The sequence below is a fragment of the Sturnira hondurensis genome, unplaced genomic scaffold (assembly GCF_014824575.4).
Source record: "Sturnira hondurensis isolate 20B ecotype Veracruz unplaced genomic scaffold, ASM1482457v3 Scaffold0000648, whole genome shotgun sequence".
Lineage (NCBI taxonomy): Eukaryota > Metazoa > Chordata > Mammalia > Chiroptera > Phyllostomidae > Sturnira > Sturnira hondurensis.
Genome location: NW_028073279.1, coordinates 12,609,785 through 12,632,868, shown reverse-complemented (window position 1 = coordinate 12,632,868; position 23,084 = coordinate 12,609,785). Strand labels below are relative to the sequence as shown.

General features: G+C 42.9%; 1 long non-coding RNA gene across 1 annotated transcript; it reads right to left on the bottom strand.

Annotated features, from left to right (window-relative positions):
- Positions 1–206: 206 nt before the first annotated feature.
- On the bottom strand, positions 207–21,433 carry LOC118985326 (uncharacterized). The gene is made up of 3 exons (XR_005066098.1): positions 21,322–21,433; positions 11,236–11,334; positions 207–647 (listed from the first exon to the last, which is right to left on the bottom strand). It is a non-coding gene; the product is annotated as an uncharacterized LOC118985326 (long non-coding RNA).
- Positions 21,434–23,084: the final 1,651 nt, after the last annotated feature.

Below are 23,084 nucleotides of genomic sequence, written 5' to 3'. Positions count from 1 at the left end.
TTTCCCAGCCCGTCTCCAACTCTGCTAAGCACTGTAAAAAGCAAAGACTTCTAAAATGTAACTAAACTAATTTTGTGAAAGATTCTAAAATGTTCTTTAAGTACGACTTTAAGTGATTCTGTTTCCAATACTTGCTGACAGAAAAATATGACCCCTGCATTTCAATGCAGAGGAAATAAGAAAATAAGCAGGCTACATTGGGCCAAATTCATTTATTTAAGTTATTTTCTAAAATGAGTGTAATTTGGAAATCACTAGTGTTGTTTTCTCCCAGTGCAGGTTAATGCCTTACACATGGCCCCTGGAAGGGACACTTCATACCCAGAGTTATTAGGTTTTTATTTAGAATGTACTGTTTGGATGATTTGTGGGGGTAACAAACCTGAAATTTAAAGTAGTCTTTATTTGCTGAGGACTGCAGTTTTTTTTTAAAAAGTAGATTTTAAATCTTTACACTTTCAGAGATTAAGAGAGATCGGCCAGGGATTTATTTGTGCAGGAATTTCTTTTTCTCATGCTCGCGTCTTTCCCAGCACACATTCCTCTTTCACGCCTCCATCGCGAATCCTGTGGCATCAGCCCTCTGAGAGGCCACGGGCAGTCATCCTTCAGAGTGGTGGTTTCCAGACTTCTCTTATGGCCAAATCCTTTGTGCAAAAAAAAAAAATCTTTCACCACTAGCGATGAAACAGGGAAAACCAAAGCTGCTCTGTTGGGGGACTCTCTCTCCCCTCACCTCTCCAACCTCATGCAAAGCCTCACAGATCCCCTGAGGAACATGCTTTGAGAACAAAGACCCCTCATTTCATAGTGAGAGAACTGAGGCCATAGGGTAAGCAATGACTTACCCAAGGTCACTCAGCAATTATGAGGTACTGCAGGATTAGACCTGTGTAGATTTCACTAGCTCTACTTGCTGCTTGCACTTGGCTTTGCCATTTTAACATATACGTATTCACCATCTTTCAGGTTCCCATCTCCTGGGCGGGGGGGAGCTGTTAAGAGGCAGCCCAACACGATAGCACACTCATTCCTGTCCATGACAATAATCACTGTTGCCTCAGGCCACAGGCTCCAGGTAGGGACATCCTCAGGGTGTGCCTTCTGCTCAGCAGCCATCCTCAGTCTCCAGCCAAGCTTGGTGAGCTTGTCATTTCTAAGCAGGGCACGTTTTTCTGCAGTCCCCTTTTTAAAGAGCCAATGGTAACAGCAGCCCAGAATGCAATGTCAGCAAAAGGGAAGCCACTGGCCTGCAAAGGTCCTAGAGAGACCGCATACCCCTTTGCCCCTCCTCTTCTGCCCAAAAGCACAGCCTTCTTCCTGGGAACAGGGTACCCTGTGCCAGTCAACACACACAAGGGGCCTTCTGTGACATCACCTGCCTCACAACGACTCCATATGGAGCCAAGGGCAACTTTTGCTTGCTTTTATGCTTTTATTTCTAAGGAGAGAAGCGTCTTATTACATGAAAGTACTTTTTTTCTGCTAAGCACCTTAATGAGTTTAGGCCTGAATTTGGGGGGTAAGGTTTAAGAGAACTCCACTTTCCTGAATGAATGGAACAGGTGTGTTGAGTTTTGTTTGCTAGGGATGACAGAGTGGACAGGAGAGGGGACAGAGACAGATGGGGGAATGGGGACTCTGCACCCTGGCAGAAGACTGGGACCCAATCTGTCAAACTGATTGAAGGGGCTTTAAAAGTAAAATCCCTACCATGAAATTTTAAGTATCTGTCTTGCTGCAGTCAAAATCCCTCCCACTCCTTGACTTTTAGGAAAACCTTCGCCATACACAAATGGCTGGCTGTGGGGTGGCTTCCCTAGCAGAAATCAGGAGAAAGAGCTGAGTTCCTATCTCGGTTAGTGTGGTGGGGCAACCAGACACATGTGCAGGGTAGTGAGAATATCTCTAAAGCTAGGTGACTGAATTAAAACTAGAGTTCAAAGCCAGAGGTGACCACAAGAGCAGAAAACTCCAGGCAAGACTCCATGGTCTCAAGGAGGGCTTAGCACTTGCACACTCCATGAAACAGGCATTTGATCCTGCCTGGTTTCCATTTTAACGGGCACAGAGACAGCAGCTAATGTCTGATTACTACAGCCTCTAGCCAGAGCATCTAACACTATAGAAACGCAGATGTTGTCAGCACCGTCAGAGGACCTGGTGAGTTAAGAGAGAGGAACGGTCATTCCTTCTAGCTGGTAACATTTGCTGACCCTGACCGAACTCTAGACACATTGAGAGTACTTTCTTGCTGTTTGGGGTGTTCGTGCTTGCCTGGGTTTGGATACCACCAGAAAGTCTTCTTCCGTCCCCTTTCCACAAGCTCTACCAGAACCACACATGTTAAGTCACGAGGTCTAGGGAAAATGGCTGCCTCACTCCAAATCTAACCATAAAAAAGGCTCTCAGATTATTTGGCCTTTTTGCTATTGCTGCTGGTCAAGAACAAGTGCAATAACAAACATTCTCATTCTTTAAAAAAAGATTATTTGAAGTGTTGAAAAGTTCCAGAGATGGACATAGGTCCCTGCCAAGTGCAAAGTCTAAATTAGGTTCAGACCCAAAATTGGTGTTGAAATTGGGTGTTGGTGTTCATTTCCATTGTTCTCAAAATTGAGAAAGAAAGGCTATTCTGAGAGAAGGCATCAGGGTAGAGGTGGAGAAGGGTTAACAGGTGGCTGGGATAAGGAGAGGGGGAGACTTTTAGGGAAGATCAAAGATTTGAACCTGTCTCGCCAAGGCAAGTAGGGTCCCAGAAGGTAGATAGGTTGGAGCATCCCAACCTTTAGTCGTCTATTTTCTAACTTAGAATGCACTGTATGGGTGCAACCCACACAGTTGCCGAGAAGCAACCCAGTTTAACTTCCCACTATAGCACCCCACTTGCCACATGTCTAGACAGACAGCCCAGGGTAGAGGCCAGAGTGTTAGCGGTGGATCCAGAGGTTTGCATTCAAGCCCCAACTCTGCACGCCTCTGGTTGTATGACCATGAATAGGTCAGTCAGCTATCCAAGCCTCAGCTGGTGCATTATTAAATATTGAAGTTGTAAGTGCTTTCTTTGTATGGAACAGAACCCTTTCTTTAAGTAAAATCTTATCAGAAGCTCAATACACAAAAGAGATCAAAGTGGAGTGGGTCAGAATACAGTGAAGGTGACCACAGCAGTCCCTACATGTCCCGCAGACACACAGTGTTGCGGAGGCACCATTCCCATAGGATGTCACGTGGGAGGTGGCCCCTGGCAGTGTGCAGTGCAGCAGGACTAACTTTAAAACTCCACAGAGCACAGCTCAAAAAAACCCACAGGGCAACATACTCCCCTTGCAGTTCCAACAGACTACGGGAATGCGCTTACTCCAAAATAGACCGTCAGAGGGCTACCCTCAGTTCTCCTCCTTTCCCCCAGCCCAGCCTGGTTGCACTCAGGAGACTGGAGACTGGGGACTTCTGATGAAAATGGAGGATAAAGAGGACAATAAATGGGGAAAAAACAGTACCCATATAAGTGCCCGACTGTGTATACTTTGACTTAGATGTAAAGCACACTGGAGGAGGACATTGCCAGCAGGGGCAGAATGAATCTTCAACCAGAATCGGGCCTGGTTTTTCGGGCCAGTTCTGCCACTTGCCAACTCTGAACCTTCTGCCAACTCTCCTGTGAAATGGAAGAGAAGCGAATGGCTACCACACAAGTCACTTAGGTTTGAGGGGGAAAGAGATGTGTTTTAAAATACATGCAAACCATAACATGTGTATAATTTAAGATATTATTATTACTGTATTATTCTTTTCAAATTTTATATCTTCCAAGAGTTGCTATGGATTTTAGCCCAAACCCTACCACATCTCAAACTGTGATTCAACTAATGTTTTGGGAATTCTACAGAAAATGGAATCAGATTTCAATTTTTTAATAAACTCAAATATTTTGAAAGTATTTTTAAGCACTATAAAAGAAAACTAAAGCCCTGGTCAGGTGTCTCAGTTGGTTGGAGCATCATCCCATATACCAAAAATGTTGCAAGTTTACTTCTCAGTCAGGGTACATACTTAGGTTGCAGGTTTGAACCCCGGTAGGCAACCAATTGATGTATCTCTCTCACATAGATGTTTCTCTCTCTCTCCCTTCCTCTCTCTCGAAAATCAATCAACAAATCCTCAGGTGAGGATCAAAAATAACAATAATAAAGGAAAACTACAAGAAGTCCAGAGAACATTCAGCAGTGGGCAGCAGGGCTTTGGATTGGTGGAGCAGGGAAGACTTGCTTGAGGCAGTTATGTTTGAGAGCAAAGGTGTTTGGGGTGGTGGAAAGGCCAGAAGCACAGCATGAGTGGAGACCTTACAACAGGGAAAAGCACAGAGTATGTACAGAAGTGGAAGTAAGAAGGTTGTTGTCACTGGAAGAAAATAATGGGGAGTCAGGAGACGAAGTTAGGGAGGAGGCAAGCACAATCCAGTCTGAGCTTTTATGACCAAACTAAACCTTTCGTAGATTCAGAAAGTTTTACTTATTCTTTTCTCATTAGCCAATATGTTTTTTCTTCCTTTGGACAGTAGTCAGAATTGAAATAAAAATACCACCATGTGGAGGCACAATGACCAGCCTGATCAAGAACAGCCCCAGGGCCGGGATTATGCCTGAATAATTCCAGAGCATCAGAACACATGGATAGCCTGGCACATTGCGATGCTGCAGAAGCATCTGTTGCACAAACAAATGACTAAAACAATAAAGGAATGACCTTCTGTTTAACCATTAACTTACCAATGACTCAGCCCAAAGTACTGGGAACTAATTCAGAAGGCCCATCGTCCACCCACTGAGAAATGGCACCACCCAATGTCTAGAGCAGGGAATGGATTTCTGGGCTTCAGGTGTTGTCTTTCTCTTTAAGTTACTCCACATGGCATGCAGCCAAACAACCACAAAAAGGGTGTAAACTAAAAGAGGCCTTTAAAAGCACGTAGTCCAAAGACTTCTCTTCCCCCTCCCAAATCCCAACCTTAAACCCCTTTTACCATCCCCACCTGCTGATCTAATCATCTGCTCCCAACTCCTGCAATGGGCATTTTTTTTGTCTCTCGGGCAACTGTCAATGATAAAATGATTCTTCCTTTAGACACAACCTACTCCCCTGAAGCATCCATTCGAGAATCTTAGTTCTATTGCTGGGAGGATATATGGATTAGGTCTACTTTCTTTTTCCAATAAAACCCTGTCAGAAATGTCTTTCCTCCATTTGTTCCATGGAAATCATGTTCCTGTTTGAGATCCGAAAACTGAAATTCTGTTCCCAGGGAAGATTCCAACACATCGGGTTTGTGAGCGCAAAACACAGCACTTGCTGGCGATGTGTAGATGTTCATCTTAGGTGCTTTAGGTCTTCACACGGGGAGTTCAGTAAAATAAACACCAGGACCTCTGGCAACTAGGGCTAAGGCTTGAGCTCCGTTGGAAGTCTCCTGTGAAATATGTTGGGTGGTTTGAACTCCGACACTTGTGAATATTAGCTCACACAGTAAAACTATCATGACTAATTCAACCCAACTGGAAAAAGTTACTGGCCGGGTGCAGGGTGGCAGGGGTTACTTAAGGCTCTGCTTCTTGAGAAAGGAAACTTGCATGAAGATTGAATGATTTGTTAACCCCCGGAGAAGGTGTTACATATGGGTCAAACCTGAGGTCACTGGCAGGGCAGTAGTGGCGAAGGGCTCTGGCTGTAAACCCACTTTATTTCGGCGTTTGTAACAATGGGGCTATGAAGACCTTCAGAGAAGGTCTAAAATAGTTTCATAAAGCTTATCTTTGTCATCCGAGTCTACCTGAAATAGGATCGTGATCTTTATCTTTTTTTTTATGGCAGCGACTAAGCAGAACAATTTCCTGCCCTCTTCATCCTCTCAAGTGGACATGTGTAGCAAGAGAAGTTTCCATGTCCCCTTGACGCCTTTGGTCCACAGTGCAGCACACCAAGGCAGTCACCTCTGGGCCACCACTTGGTTTAATCAAGCCACTTGACTTTAATTCTAACCCAGATGTAATCTTTTATCGCTTAATGATTTGTTCTCTTGGGCACTCTGATGAAACATAAACAGTTCCCTAGAATCCAGTGAAAATAGTTTCTATTCCCCATTTCTGTTTCTAATTAATTATTGAGCAATTAGCGTGAACCTTGACCCATGGCAATCACTATAAAATTGGACCATGGCAAAGATTCTTAATTGCAATCTGCATTATCCTGGAAATGGAGAAACATTTTGAGGGTAACTCTTTCTTAATTCATTCAAATAACAATGTAATATTTTCTGTTGAAACAACGCCTATTATCTTATGTTAGTTCTTCCAGCAACCCAGGGAATGAGACAGATACAGAAAAAAAAAGATACAGGAGGAGGCTGAGGGTAAGTGACTAACTGGAGGCTGAAATGATGGGAGGCAGTGGCTGAGCCCAGCAGGGGCCACCTCTTGGTAACTATCATAGCCCAGAGCCAACAGCCACAGTCTAAATTAAACACCCTTAACCCAAGAGAGTCACAGAGATGTCAAGGTCACACCAGAAGAATTACAGCCAGAGCTTGCCTCAAATGCGCCTTGAAGGAAAAGGGTACACTGATTCTCTCCTCCATTTCCTCCTTTGGAAAAATGACGGCAGTGCTATTTCTAATTCAGTGTTATGCTGGGAAGGTTGCAAATTAATTACAATTATGCCTTTTTTGTGCCAAGTGATAATTTACTGCAATTAATTATCAAAAGATCTACTGCTGTCAATTATGATACTCGCTCTTGAGGGGGGAGGAGCTATTAGGGAGCTTCTGAAATCTATAACAAAGTTATGTTTTGCCCTCTGTTCCTGCATTTCCAATTAAGCTATTATAATTTGTTTTCATTATGCCCACACAATGGAAAAACTAACAATGTTACCCTAACCTTTTTCTTAATCTAAACATTATCTCGACTTTCATTGAGTCAACACGTTTATTGTTACACCTGCAAGTCCTACATAGAGGGAGGCATACTTCAGAATTAATGAGCGCAGCTGCGGTCTCTCTTACATTCAGCACTTGTAAAATAGACCTCTTTAAAGTGCCATTATCACAATATTGATAGAGTTATTTATAGCATTGCAAACGCTCCCAGTCATAACAGAGGACTTGCTATCCACAGCGAGTTCATGCTGCTGTCATCCTCTGGCCTCCATCCAGAGCCAGGGAGCAAGCACCAGGTGGACCATCTTTCAAAAATGAGCTCCAAAAGACATCTGAAAAACTTTTCTCAAAGTGAGTGTAATTGCCAGGAGTAGGTCAAGTGGCTGAGTGACTACCTGTAGGAAACACAGCAAATCAGCCTGAGCCAGGAGTATAAGACACGTCACCTGCGACCTGACCCAACACAGTTCTGCTGGGAAATCAGAACCTCAAGGGGCAAGGCCGCTGCTGTTCCTTCATGAGTGAGTCAAAGAGGTGTCCGTGCGGAAAGGGCAATGTCAGGAGAAATGGTCTGTCTCCACACTGCAGCTCACGCTCTTTCACTCAACAAAAGATGCTCTCTCTTCTTTTCTGCCTATAGACCTCCTTATTTACATTTTTCTCCATTAAATTTTAAGCTTTTTGTGGGTGAAGAGTACACCGTATTTTTTTTCGTATTAGCACAGTGTAATAATTTTACACTCTGTAATTAGCATTCTATAAATTTATTTAAGAATTCTTCACCATGTACCCACCATGCGTTAAGCACAACACAAGGTCCTATGAAACAAAGATATATGTATCATTTATTTATATATATTAAAAATATATAATGACTACATTATAGAAGTCATACTTTCTTAAGCATATTCCTCCTAAATTGCAGGCCTGATTTACTTAGATAGTTATGAACAGCCAGTTATTTTATGTTTCTGTAAGTTTGTGTTAAGTTTGTGGTTTTGATGTCTTTTTCCTACCTGGATTCTGATCAGATTCACCTCCCTCCCCCATCCCCAGCCATGCTCCTCCAGTGAAGATGAACACATGCGGATCAAACCTGCCAAGCGAATAGGTCAGCACCTTTGCCAGCCTCTGTCGCAGAGCCCTGGCATAATAGAAACCCAGCTGAGCAGGAGAGATAAGCCCTAATGCATAATCTTCCCCACCCACATCGGAGTTTGCAAACAGGCATTCTATTGTGGCCCTGGCTCCAGAGGGTTTTCTCACAGTGATGTGTTCTCCCCAGGCAAACCCTGCCCTGAGTTCTGTTGGTTCCATGGACACCCGGCTATCTCTCACCTGCTTGGGTACCATAAAGGGAGACAGAGTATATGCCCATCCCATCACTTATCTCTAGAGAAAGTCAAAGGAGCTATGTAGATTGCAGACACCTCAACATTAGTCTCCACAGATCTGCCTGCTTGACCCCACTGACTGCATTTATTGGTACTACAGGGGACTTTATCCCTTGCAGAGGGCAACTCAGGATGGCTACTGCCTGCCACCTGGGGCACACTGTATTCACAAAGCACCTCTCTGAGACGCAGCCCGTCATAGGAAGAGCCTGGTGAAGTAGCAGATCCCAAGATTGTGGTCCTCACTCTGCAGCATTCTAGTTACATTCCCTTCGGGTCCCAGCTTCCTTGTCTGCAAACAGTGGGGTTCAGTCTAGATGGGAGGCTGCCCTCTGGGACCAGCAGGTAATGGTATATGGCAGCAGCGGCCAACAGGGGGTGCTCAGAACGATGACCAGAGGAAGACGGCCCCATTTACAAAAGCATTTTTATTCTGAAATTTTTAAATGGGCTTGTATCTGAGATCTAAATTCATCCTGTGACTGCTAGTTGTGCGTTCCGGCTATTGACGAGAGCCCTCAGGCAAATGAGACTCTTGGTATTTCAGTACTTACTTCATTTGGTGGTGGCTCTTTATTGAGGAGTATTTAGAATATTTTAAATAAGATTCATAAAATTAAATGTATTCCAAATATAAAATTTTAACCAAGTACCCCTTGGTCATTATTGGTTCTGCTGCTGCCTTTGACATCAGTCCCTTCGGTCTGGGGCACCTTGAGGCAATGATGTAATGTGTGATGGGCTGGGTCCAGATGGGCTCTGACCTCCCCTGCAGAGATCAGGCCCTGCAGGCAGGATTCAGGACCACTGCCTCTGGGCAGCTCCCTGCTCTGTCCAGAAGCTCATGGCTACAGAAGTTTGTATTTCTCTTGAGTCTGCCAAGGAAGGATGGCCCTGCCTGCAGGCCCCCCACCCCCACCCCCTTCCTGTTCTCATGCAGGACAGGAGGGAGGCAGAGGCTCAAAGTTCCATTCAAAGCTGACTATCCTCACAAAACATTGTTGGTGAGTGTATTTAGTGCACGGCCTTTAGGGAGGGGAGGAAGGAGGCCCTGCTGCTCCATGTTCCCTGGGAGTCACTGTGCTTACGTCTATCACTCCACTTCTCATAGTACATTATCGCTTTGAGTTTCCATATGTCGTTTCTCCCACTCAAGCTACAAGATCCTTGAAGGCATTTTTGTGTGCCTAGGACCTAGCACAATGTCTGACCCAGCAGACTCAACACACTTTTTAAATTATTCCTTATCTATTGTTAATGGCACAGATGTTGAATTGATATAAACAAAATAAAGATAGGGCATTGGGGTGAGCATAAACATAATATACATAGTTTACAATGATATATATTTACTCTTGAGGTCTGTCTTTCCCACTCCAGTGCATAGCCAGCACCTAGTGCTGTCCCTGACATATAGTGTGTGCTGAATAAATAATTTCTAAATGAATGAATGAGGAGGGAAATGCATTGTACAGGCTTTCTACTTCTGTCAGCCTGCCTGGACAAACTGCCTTGGCTTCCTAGCTTTCTCAAACTCACCTAGCAGACTTCCTGCCATTAAACAGTGTGCTGACATGTCTGTGTATCCTTGTGTTGGGGGAAGGTCTGGAAATCTTGAAGGAAAACCCCATGCAGAGTTTATGTGATAAACCAGACTGACAGTTAAGTCAGAAAGGCCTTTTTCATAATTTAATTAAATCCTTTAAATGTAGACATTAGTCCAGGGAAACTTTATTGATGGAGGCTAATTGCATATATTTTCTTACACTTCTGCTGAAGCCCAGTTTTCAAGTCACTTGAAAGACTGCTCGTGTTCCTGAGAGGGGATATGCCAACGCGAGGTTTTAATTCATTACCTTTTGGACAGACTGCCATTCCCTGCCTAGCACCAATCCATTACAGAACGTGATACTGTAATTATTTATAGGGTTCCAAACCACCTTTTTACAAGAGTTAGCTACTAGAAAATTCTGAAGACCTGTCTTTGATTCATTCGGTTAGTCAGTCATTCAACAAACATTTTTGGAGTCCCTATGGTGCGCTAAAAATACAGAGATAAATAAAACACAAAATTGCTCTCCTCCAGCCTGATGGGGGAGGTAGATGAATATATAGTTAATTTAGCATAATGTGCAAAAAAACTAAGAGATCTATATGAGACACCATGGGAGCCAAGGAGAGGATAGGGCTGACTCAAGGGGCACAGGTTAGGGAAGGCTTGACAGAGTGACCTCTGAGCTGGGTTATAAAAGGGATAGGAGTGCTCTAGGCAAATAAGATAAAGGGCCTCCCAGGCAATGTAACCAGTAGAGCAGATATATCACAAGAAGAAGTAAGGAGTAGCTAAAATGCTGAGTGTCAGAGGTGAAGGAGCAGTGGGTCACACTAGAGAGGGAGTCAGGGACAAGGAAGAGAAGTCCTCCTGAGAGTTTTAGGCATGGTAAACTGTACACTTCAGAAAGATGGACCTAGCAGCTGTGTGGAAAATGACTACACGATGGCAGACTTTGTGCTTCTAACTGAAGCCAGGCCTCTCTAGTACCTCCTCCCCTACTTATTGTGAACCATCAATAAGAAGCCCCTGCCCACTGGTATGGCTCAGTGGACTGAGCACTGGACTGGGAACTGAAAGATCACCAGTTTGATTCCCAGTCCAGGGCACATGCCTGAGCTGCAGGCTAGGTCCCGAGCTAGGGGACATGCAAGAGGCAAATGATTGATGCCTCTCTCACATATCAGTGTTTCTCTCCTCTTTCTCCTTCCTTTCCTGCCTAAAAATAAAATGTTTTTTTTAATTTTTAAAAGAAGCACCTGGACTGAGATTAGAACTCTCTGCAGACTGAAAAGAATAACGAACAATACCATGTTTGCTTAAAAAAAAAAGATGAAGCCAGAGGGAGACAGTACCTGAGCTCCTTACTTAAAGCTGATAATAGCAGCTGCCCATTCTGTAGTACGCTCTGATGAATGTCTTCACACACGTTGCCTCTGGTCCTCACATCAACCCTGCAAAGGAGAAATAAGACAGGAAAACTAAGACACAAAGGGACACTTAAACTTGGCCAGCTGGGAGGAAAGAGTCAAAATCCATAGCTGTACCTAGTCATTCCTTCCACTCCTCCGTGCTATACACTGACAATTGGAATGAGGGTGGACTCTCACTCACCAATGAAGCTGAACCACTCTGGAACTTCATGAATTACCAAACAACTCTTGGAGCTGACTTTGGGACTTTGTAGAGAATAGGACATCTCTATGGTTTCTTTAACTGACTTGACCAGTCCAATTCTACTGTTTCTCCAGTCTAAGATGTTCTCTCTGTTTCTCTGTAAGTTAACTCCTACTCCTGCTTCAAAACCCAGCCGAGGCATTGCCTCCTCCAGAAGCCTCAGACTTTTCTGCAGCCCCTTGTGACTTGGCTTCTTAATTTATCCTATCACTTAGCATAAAGCATTACAATTTCCATTTATTATATCTGTTCCTTACCCCTGACCATTTTCCCAGTTTGCTAATCCGTGAGTTTCTGATGGACACAAACTGTGTTTTGCTTATTTTTAATTCTCAGGGATTAGCTCACCACCTGTCGTTTACTACTGGTTGAATGAATGAGTGAACAAGCTCGTGGTAGATAGGTTAATTCCAACAGTCACAGGTTTTTTTCATAGACTTACATAATGTGATTTCCAAATATCCAGTCTGTTTACTAGATCCAGAAATTTTAATATGGGTGATTAACAACTAAATCTCAGAGCACTGATCCCTAAAACATGCTGATGCTTTTAAATAAGTTTTTCATGTAAGCTATTAGAAATGGAAGGTAAGTTATGAATTTGAGATTTTCACCCTATCACCGCTGCTTGTATGACCCTGGAGAAGTTATTCGACCTCTCAGAGATGAGAGGCTTGATTTAGACAGTTTCTGTCAACTGTGTCTGGGATAACACAATTAATCAAGTTCAGCAGGCTTTGATTTTAGGGTGGGGTGTTCATGGAAAAAATGAGTCTCAGCCCTGGCAATGACATGCAAGGCAACTGAATTATGCAGAAAATGACTATGCAGTTTCCTATTGCTGCTATAACAAATTGCCCAAACTTTGGTGAGTTAAAATAACATAAATGTGTTATCTTACTGCTCTGTAGATCTCACTGGGCTAAAAATCAAAGGGTCTGTGAAGCTGTGTCCCTTCCTGGAGTCTCTAGAAGAGAATGTACCCCTCTGCCTTGCTTGGTGTCTAGAGGCTACCTAGAGTTCTTGGTTCCTGGTCCCTTTCTCCATCTCTGAAGTCAGCAGTGTTGCTTGTTTTTAGCCATTCTTCCATCTTCACATCTCCTTCTCTGACTCTCCTCCTCAGCCTCCCTTCCACTTTTAAGGACTCTCATTATTACATTGGATCAACCTGGTAATCCAGGGTCATCTCTCTGTCATAAAGTTAGGCATTAGCAACCTTAATTCCATCTGCAACCTTAATTCCCATGTGCCCTGTAAGGTAACATGTCCACAGTTTCCAAGGGTTGTGATGTGGACATCTTTGGGGGGACATTCGTCTGCCATTACAAAGGAGACGGGTGCAGAATGAGAGAGTGCTGAGGCATTTTGAGGAGGGAAGTATCATGGTGTCATGGAAAGAACCCTTTCCACTGTGGCTTTGAAGTTCATATAACAACTCAACCATATATTCACCCATGAATTTGAACAAGTCATTTGATGACTCTGAGCCTCAGTATTTTCATCTATAAAATGGGAATAAAAATAAGTGCCTCCCAGAAAACTTCAGAAAAAAATATTCTTTTAATTTAATGCATCGGTGGTGGGCCAAGAGCAAAAAGTTGGTTACAGCTGAACCACTGAGAGGTAGCAGAGGAGCAAAGGGAAATAGGGCTGGAAAAGTAAGCAGAATCCATACTGTGGAAAGATTTGAATGCTAAATTTTATTTTATAGACCATGAAGTGCTATCAAAGGCACTGACTGGAACAATGGTGAGTGTCTTGAGCATTCACCAAGCAAATAAGAATGTCAGATGAATTAAAATAAGTAGCTTTGGCATGAGGATTCCCTAAGGACAAGTAGGGTACGCCTCCTCACATCTAGATTTCACATTTTAAGCCAATAAGTAGAAAATAAATCCCCCAATTCTGCTGCTGCCAGTAGTGAACAGCATGTTGCCCTCTGAGCACTCAGTTCATGTTCACACATAATTTTAATTCTGCTTTAACTTTAGGCTCATAGATTTCCAATTCCTCTAACATCTGGAACACCAAGGGCATTGGAAAAGCCATTCTGGGATCCTGCCACTTACACAGTGGTGCTCAATAAGTATTTGTTAATCAAAAACCCCAAACAAGGAAAAAAAGATTTGGAAATAAAACCAGGTCTTTTGAAGTGGAACATAATTTGAAGACTTGAACTGTGACATGCTGAAAAGTATATTTGGCAAGTGAACAACTGGTGAAAATCATCAACTAAGGCTAGCAAAGATATCCAGGAGAGAAAATAAAGAAAATCTAAAATATGTGTGCATGTGAAGGAAGCACTTGGGACTTCTTTTTATTTTTGTCATAATCACATGCACACACAGAACTTGGGGCGATACCTAGTTACCATCATCAAACAATAACTTTGAACATTCAGAATGATTCTCCTTAGTACCTAGGACTATTATACCATTCAGTAGCCCTAAATAATGTTTGTTAATCAACAATATGAAGTTATTTTTTTAATTTTTCTGCAATCCATAAAATATATTTAGCATGGTGCTTCTAGTTAGTTCATTAGTCACAGTTGGAAATATGACAAATAACATTGACCATAATCATGATAACATTTCCTGAGTCCTTACCATATGCCAGGCCTTCTTCTAAGCACCTTAGCGATATTAACTCTTTTAATGCTACAATGGCTCTGTGAGGTGGGTGCCACTGTTGTCTTGTTTTACTGCCGAGACAGCAGGGGCATGACAAGGTCACAGGCAGAGCTAGGAATCCAACCAGGCAGTGTGGGTTCAGCGCCATGTTCTTGTCCACGAATCCACACTGACTTCATAAGGGGGATGACTCTAGGTCATACAATACCCATGATCACAGAACCATGATGATACAAGAGAGTCTTTTCTCCACAGAAATAATGAGGCTGCATGTTTATAGAATTTTGCAAGCTATAAAAAGCACTTATTATCATTCATATCACTCACTATTTGCTATCTCAATTGAGTGTATTAATGTAGCCTGAGTGTACTTTTATCCATATTGTACAGGTTCTTTCATTCATTCATTCAAAAAATTTGTATTGAGCACTTGTCTTGAACTAACTTTGGAGATAGAGAAGTAATCAAAAAAGATCTTAACCTTAGCCTTCAAGGAGCTCACAATATTGTGAACATGGCATTCTAGAATAATCACATGAGTATCTAATTATATATGGTGCTAAGAGCTATGAGTGAAATGTATTGGGAATTACAAGTGGATATAATAGAGGATGACCTAGTCAGACATTCAAAGACTCACTGATGGATCTCATCTGGAATATGTCCCTAAAGAAGTTAATTTGAGTTAAATTCAAAGGATAATTGAGAATTAAATTTCACTGTTATCAGTAGGGACTTCTCTCCCAGTCTAATTAAATTGCAAGCACTTTTCATATAAACTCCCTTCTATTATTCCATGTAAATTGTCATCTTCTATCATATAATTTACTGACTTGTTATGTTTATTTTTGGTCTGAGTACTGCTCCCAACTAGACTGTAAGTTCTATGAGGGTTTTTTCAATCAGTTTCACTCACGCAATTGTTTGGCACATAGAGACACGCAGTTAGTACTTGCTGAATGAATGAATGAACAAAGGAACTAGGGGAACGAACTTGGGGTTAAGGGACCAGCAACGGGGGGCGGGGGAATGATTCCTCAGTAAAGAGATCCCTCTCTCAAATGTCTTTTGGGGCAGGAGTGCATAATACATTTTGAAGGAACTCAAGAAGATCCCGGAGCATAGAGGGCAGAACAAGTAGGAAAACAGCAGGTGATGAGGTGGAAAGGGAAGACAGGGCCTGTTTCTAGGGGATGGAAATTCAGAGCGTACAATCCCCAGAGAAAAGGAGCCACGTGTGTGTTTCCCGTTAGACCCGGCCTACGTTGTCGTCTCTCGCACTTCTAGAGGAGTAGAGAGCTACGTTCTCCTCACGGACAAATGGCCAAGCTTAAGCAGATAGATGACAGGGAGAGGCAGGATATTCAAATAGGGGAATGTTTAATATATTGTTCAAATGCGGTCACTTACTATGTATGAAGCAGAAAAGCTTGATGGATATGGTTGATTTATGAGCAGCTGGATATTAATGCATGGGATGTCAAAGTGTATGAATTTTGTAAAGTTTCCTAATTCTGGTTTGTTAAAATGTAATATAAAAAAGTGGTCTCCTAGATCATGACTGTCTCGGCTAGAGATAATTGACATTGTGGCAGATAGCCAGCATTGCCGGAGGAGAGAGAATGCGACAGGAGGCCAGCAACACCAGACATTCTAGGACCCACGGATAGATTCCCACCTGCCAAAGCACCTCCGTACCCTTACAGGAAGGAGCAAAGTGTTCCTTAAGACAGGATGGTGGGCGATGCCCTCCTTTACGTCCCTCCACCTGGCTCAGAGGAGACAGGTTTGTGTCTTTCAATGAAAACAGACTCGTGTCAAACTGGTGTTTTCATTCAAGGCTTATTTAATGCAGACTCCCAGACTGTGCCTAACGTGTGGTAAGATCCGGGAAACCCTGTGGCACAGGATTACAGGAGGTGCTTTGGGCTTGCTTCTGTCAAACAAATTAAATGCCTGCACTTCATACACTTTACAAGGCCAAATTAAACACTCGTCAAAGGGGAGATGCCTTTTCATGTGCAGTGCCTTGCGGTGCCTCCCTGACACCAGCTAGCGTTCTCAACAAATCCCAGCCTGTCTTCGCTGAATACATGAAGGTGGCATTGTATCTCCTAGGCGGTCACTTCTAAGATTTAATTCTTCTCCCCGAACATGCTTCTGGTTCTAGCTACTCTGAAATTCTATTAGAACATGGAAAAATCTTAGCCACTACAGATAGTTAAAGGTTGCCATAGGCGTCAGCTATCCATTTTGCCCAGCAGGTAATTTATAGTAAATTACACGGGACCACTATTCCAGAACCCTCTCCCAGGGTGCCAAGCTGAAAGCCTTTGGACAATTGAGCAGTGATAACTTACTATGCAACTACATGTTCTGATATAGTCAGTACTAATCCTGTGGTTGCTATCCACTAGAGGTATCTAACATCCAGTGTAGGTGGAAACGTAGGCAAAAATTAACATAAGCATATCCGGTTGTGATTTTGCCACCCAAGTGTTGATCTGGGAGATACTTTTAAAAAGTACAAACTTGCTCTTAAGGCATTCCTTACCTTCCCCAGTCCTTATAGTCATTCTGGAATCTTACATGCCCCAGGCTAAAAGAGACCTTCTTTGAAAGAACATCTGGTTAAATAATTCTTAACACGAGTCAGTTAAACAGCTGCAATGGAATTACCTAAGGAGTTTATTAAAAATATGGTTTCCCAGACCCCATCCCAGGCCTACTGAAATAGAAGCTCTGGTTGTGGAATCTAGAGATCTAGGTTAGTAAGAAATTCCTCCAGTGATTTTGATCCTTGACCGCCACATTCGGGAACCACTGAATTCTATTTCTTCTCTTACCCCTAATCCGAATGATACATAAACTCTCTTGATGGATAAGCCCTCGTGTGAAGATACAATAAATAGTCCCCACCGCCTTTTATTATCATTTAGAAACAGAGAAAGGCCTCAGGTTATCAACATTAATTTTATGTCTTCATCCTATCATGTGGGTTAGGTAGGGCATTGCACTATAAGGAAGAGTAATACAATGTAATATGTTCAAAGGGTTCAAATCTAGGGAGTGGGTTACAGTGGCTGGAGGTTCCAAGCAAGGTGATAGTCAATACCAAGCACCTGATACATCCATTGGGAGGAGGACCCCAGCAAGTAGCTGCTCCACCAGGGATTAAGTCCAAGACCATGAAGGGAGGGTGTCAATCGAATTGGGTGAGAGTCCCAGTCAAGTAATCGTAAGAAAACACCTAGTCTTTATAAGGCTTGACATGTGCCAAGCACTGTTTCAAGCATTTTCCATGTATTATATTTTTTAATCCTGATAGTGGCCCTGTTACCTAGGCACTATTAATACCACTTAACCCACAGATGGGTTAAGTAATTTACTCAGGGTCACACAGCGGTCAGATGAACTAGGATTCAGAATCAGGTAGGGTGACTCTAAAGTCCTCATCTTTAGTCATTAAATCACACTACTTCCCAAGAAAGCAGATGCCAAGGACAATGTTCTAGTCAACAGGCAAAGTGGAGCACCGGGTACAAAAGACAGCTGAAAACCCTGCTGTGTGCATAGGTCAGCCTACCAGTATTTAAAACACCAGAACACTTCAGGTGCAATGAGTCCCACACCACACAGCAGCAAGACTAATTTCAAGCTGACCTCAACAGTGCCCCCAGGGATGAAGTAGAGTCTGCTCCTGTCATTTCTGCTCTAAAAGGAACTGCATCAGAGAAAAAGGGGGTTGGCATTGGCTTAGCTCAGGCTGCCTTAACAAAATGCCATCGACTAGGTGGCTTACACAACAGAAATTTCTTTTCTCAAAGTTCTGGAGGCAGGAAGTCTGAGATCACCAAGGTTGGGTTCTGGTAAGATCTCTCTTCCCGGCTTAAAGATGGCCACTTTCTCTCTGTGGGCTCACGTGGCCTTTCCTTGGTGCCTGGGCATGAAGCGAGGGACGGTTCTCTCTTCTTCTTATAAGGTCACCAGTGCTATCAGATGAAGACCCCATGCTTGTGACCTCATTTAATTTTAATTACCTCCTAAAAACTCTATCTGCAAATACAGTCACAATGGGGGTGAGGGGCGCCTGGGTTTCAACAGGTGAATTTGGCAGGGACCCAATTCAGTCCAAAGCAGGCAACAGGCAATTAGACTTAACGGGAGAAGGCCATTCCAACATCGGCAAGGACAGTAGGAATTCCTGTCACTTAGTGACTGCGCCAGGAACTGAACTAAGCACTTCACACATATTATCTCCTTTAATCAATACTCCACAATCCAGTAATAATAATTTACTTTTTTAGATAAGGAAGCCTGGATTCAGAGATTTGGGAAACTTCTGGGTAATGTGTGGCAGAGTCAGGATCTGACTCTGCTCAGCTGACTTCTAATTCCTACACCAGAAATAACAGGGATCATGGATCCCTCTGAAAGTCTGAACGTTATGAACCTTCTCCCTAGAAAAACACACATATACACACAATTTTACATATAATTATAGGTGTCTTCCAGCCATTTAGAGTACAAAATAATGTGGATGCAGAGAATAAACGTGGAATTTTTTTCCTGGAGAATCAGTATTTCAAGTAGCCATGTTATAGAGTGACGGCAATTTTCACACGAATTTCTAAGGGAAGCACATACACCAAAGAAACCTCTCTGTTACTCAGGTGGCACTGAGTTAAGCTCCCAGGGCGGGGGTGGGGAACAAGCTCACAATCCCCCGATGGGGTAACTGAGCTGCACCAGGCACCCTCTCTCTCTTTGGGAACAGGTTTTATGGGGAAAAAGAAGAACTCTATTGAAGAGGTACCGGCAGAGTGGGCTGAGGACACCTGAGAGCAGGAGTTTGAAATTCAGATGTGTCCAGGGGTCAGCAGATAACAAAAAGACTGAAGCAGCTGTGGTGTGCTAGGAAGAGGGGTGGGTTGCTCTCCGGCTAAGGGGCTGCCCCTCAGCAGCTCCCGCCCACTGTCTCCATGAAGAATGTGGGTTCTGTGGGGACACATCCTCATTTTTGTTAAGGCAAAAATGCAGATTTTTATGTCAAATCTCCCATTTTCAAATGTCTACCCTGAGAAGACACATGGCCTAAGAAAAGAATCTCATCTTTTAGGAGCCTCAGTTTCTCCATCAGTAACATGAGGATTATAGCAAAATGAATCTCTCAAGATGCTTTAAAAGATTAAGTGAAGTAAGGTATGTGAAAATGCTTGGTAAACTACAAAAGGCTGCCTGGTGTTCACAGAGAAACCTGTAACAAGCAAGTTCTCTCTGGTAGCAGAGATGGTCTGTTTAATCACTGGGGGCCACACACCTACAGAATCTGTGCCGCAACAGGAGGGACCTCTACAAAATGTAAATTAGGTTGTATTTTCCCTCATCTAAACCTTCTAATGGCGTCCCATCCCACTCAGACTCAAAGCTACGCATGATCTGGGCACTGTCAACCTCTCTGACCTGATGGTTCCCGGCTTTCCCCTCCGTTAGGACGCTCCAACCACGCTGTGCTTGTTTCTATTCCTCAAACACAGCAGGCATATCTCCTGTAAGTGCTGGGACCTTCTGCATGGTGGTGGTCTCATCATTCAGCTCTCAGCTTAACATCGCCACAGAGAGGTGGCCCAGTCCAGGAGAGCCACTCGGTCACTCTGAGGAATAGCACCCTGTTTCAGTCCTGACAGAGCCCTCCTTGCTGTCTGATGTGGTTCTTGATTTTTATTGGCTTGCTTATTTAACCAATGTGTACTTCTACTAGATATATGTTCAGTTAGAAGGGACCCATATAGACTTATTCACCACTGTATCCACCAGCCTCTGAAACAGATTTGGTACATAGTAGGAATTATAAATACCACAACATTTATACTATTGAAACAATAGTATCCTAAAATTGGTATTACAGTAGAAAGTTTAGTCGAAGAGCAGAAGCTTTGAACTGAACCAGTACTGTTTCCTGTGCCCACTCTAGTCCTACTGGATCAGAATCTCTAAGAATGTGGCCCAGTTACCTTATTTTTTAGAGAGGGAGAGGGAGGGAGAAAGAGAGGGAGAGAAACTTCAATGAGTAGTTGCCTCTCACATGCTCTGTACCAGGGAACTGGCCTGCAACCCAGGTATGTGCCGTGACTGGGAATTGAACCAGTGACCCTTTGCTTCACAGTCCAGTGCTCAATTCACTGAGCCACACCAGCCAGGGCTCAGGGATCATTTCTACAGTGTGTTCATAAACACCTCAGGTGGGTGACTCTGATACAGGTGCCCTCAGGACACTTTTTAAAAGCACTGGACTTAGAGGCCAGAGACTTATTTCCAAATGCCGTTGATTTTGCAAGGTTTTCATGAGGATTCAAAAGATATAATGACTGGTGAAGTTCATTGCCTATGCCTAAACTTATAGAAATACAGACTGAAAGATCTGTTCTTCCCTGGCCTTCCCGGCAGCGACCTGCAATATGAGCACTGAGGGACAGAAGCTTCCTGTGCCATAGATTCAAAACAGAGGCCTTTCCTTCATGGAGCTTAGCCAGTTCTGTGCCCTCCTCCACATGGCACATCTTCACGGTGAGAGACACCTACCTCTCCAGGCTCCCTTGAACCTTTCCAGCTCTTTAGCAATTCTTAGGCCACAGCAACCTGAATGTATTTCATTCTATCCATGCCATTTTTAGAGTATTAAGTTTTCACTAGTTAATGAAATATTCCACTATGGTCCATAGTGACATCATATAAATATTTCTTAACTATGACTATAGTTCCAGTGTCAAACATTCAGAAATTTTATTCTTTTTTCTCAGCTGACCAAAAACAAAGCAGACTTTTGTGGAAAGAATCATCTGTGGAATCTCACAAAAGACTGATATAGACACTAAAAAAAGCCATTGTATCAACTACAATGAAGAGAACAAGAGTAATAACTAGCATGTATTGAACCCTGACAAAGAGCCAAGCTCTATCTTCCTCATCTCGTGTAATACCCATTACTCCATAAGCAGGGATCATGATTCTCCCCATTTTATAGATGAGATTGCCAAAGCATTAGTAACTTGCCCCAAATGATATCATTAGCACTTTGCAAACTTGTTTTAAAGCCCAAGCAGCTGGCTGACCCCAGGGCCATGTACTTACTCACTGACTACACCATCACCAGAGGCTCTTGTCTTCCGATTCCACACCAGTCAGTAGGCACTAGCTCTGTTTCATGCTGGCCAACCAGGCCCCCTTCTCACCGACACTTTCTTTTCACATAAAATAACATGGATTGTACCATAATCAATTTCCACTTGCTTTTCAAGTTTCTCCTCTTGCAGGTGTTTCTGCATATATCTATTCCCATCCATTATGTGTTGATTTTATAATTTAAGTCCTTGGATTTTGGTGGAGGTACAGCTCCTTACTGCTGCCTGTAACTTCCTTTAATGATCAACTAAATATTTTTTCCAGACTACCAATATAAAGCTAGGCTTGTACACTTGTGCCATTGATTTTTTTTTTAAATCTAAATATGGAACTTCGCATATATCCCTGTGGGATTTCATCTTGTGGTTTTGGACCAATGTTCCAGCTTGTCAAGACTACTTTAAGTCTTGATTCTATCATCTGCGGTATTAGCCATTCCTCCCAGCTTTCTGTCATCTGTAGATTTTATTAAATGAAACATCCATTTCTCATGCAAATAATTGATAGAAATGTTGAACTGCACAAAGCCAAGTAGAGACAATATGACAGGAGGTATTTTTTAAAAAGGAGTTCAGTACTGGACTGAGCATGAGGATGAAAATGTAGCCACTAGCACTGACCCCAAATGTGCTGGTGAAGAGAGTGTTGTCCCATCTTTCTCCTGATGCCACGTGCAAGCAGAGGCGCCAGTGTCTGCAACCACAAGGCTGATGCAGCCCTCGGTGAAAATGACCTTGACACCCCTGCCCTCAGCCATGTTAGAGAACTGGATTTTATAGCAATAATGTTAAAAGTTTTCGTTAAAGGACTTTATGCATGAAGTCTTCCCTTCACTGCAACTTTCACTGACCCTGCCTACCATGAAAAGCCTACGGCCAGCCGTTTTTTCTCCATTCCAGGGTCAGGTTGCCCCTTAACTACATACTCTCATATTTTTACCTCTTTACTGTGTACATGCATCTTTCTTCTCTCACTTCAGGGAAGGGCAGTGAAGATGGAAACTATCATTTCATACTGTCATGATATCCCTTCATAGCATCTTGCACAGTTCTAAGCACCAAGATGGCAGTGAACAAACAATAAACTGAACAGAGTCAGTGGCAATGAATGGCAAATAGAAGTGGATCATCAGTGTGATAACCAGGACAAATGGCATATGTAGTAAGCGGGCCTGGAAGATTTGGAGAGGGGGACTTCCTGAGGGGGGTCAGAGATTATATTTGTAATATTTCTTCTTTGTGCCAAGTGACTAACAGAATGCCTAGTTTTATCTTTTGGTAAAATAAATAAAATGTTCACCACCCTTTTCACAAGAACTCTAAGTCATACTTACTATTGGTATGCTCAGTCCTACTTTCCAAGAACAGAATATGTCTTTACAGTCCTTTGATCAGGTTCCTAAGTCTGTGAGCTAGTATTAACTTTATGCACAATTTCTTCATGCATGTCAAGAATTAGTGAGCTTTGGAGGGTATGCCAAGCTGGGTTTATACACACATTGGTCTGCTTTTTTACTTTATCTAATAAGTCAGGATACAGAGGACTTCCGGCCAAGATAGAGGTGTAGTATATACACTTTTCCTCCTTTCACAACCAAAAGAAGGACAACAACAAATTTAAAAACAAGAAACAATCAGAACTTCCAGAAAATTGAACTGTATAGAAGTCTGACAACCAAGGAGTTAAAGAAGAAACATTCATTCGGACTGGTA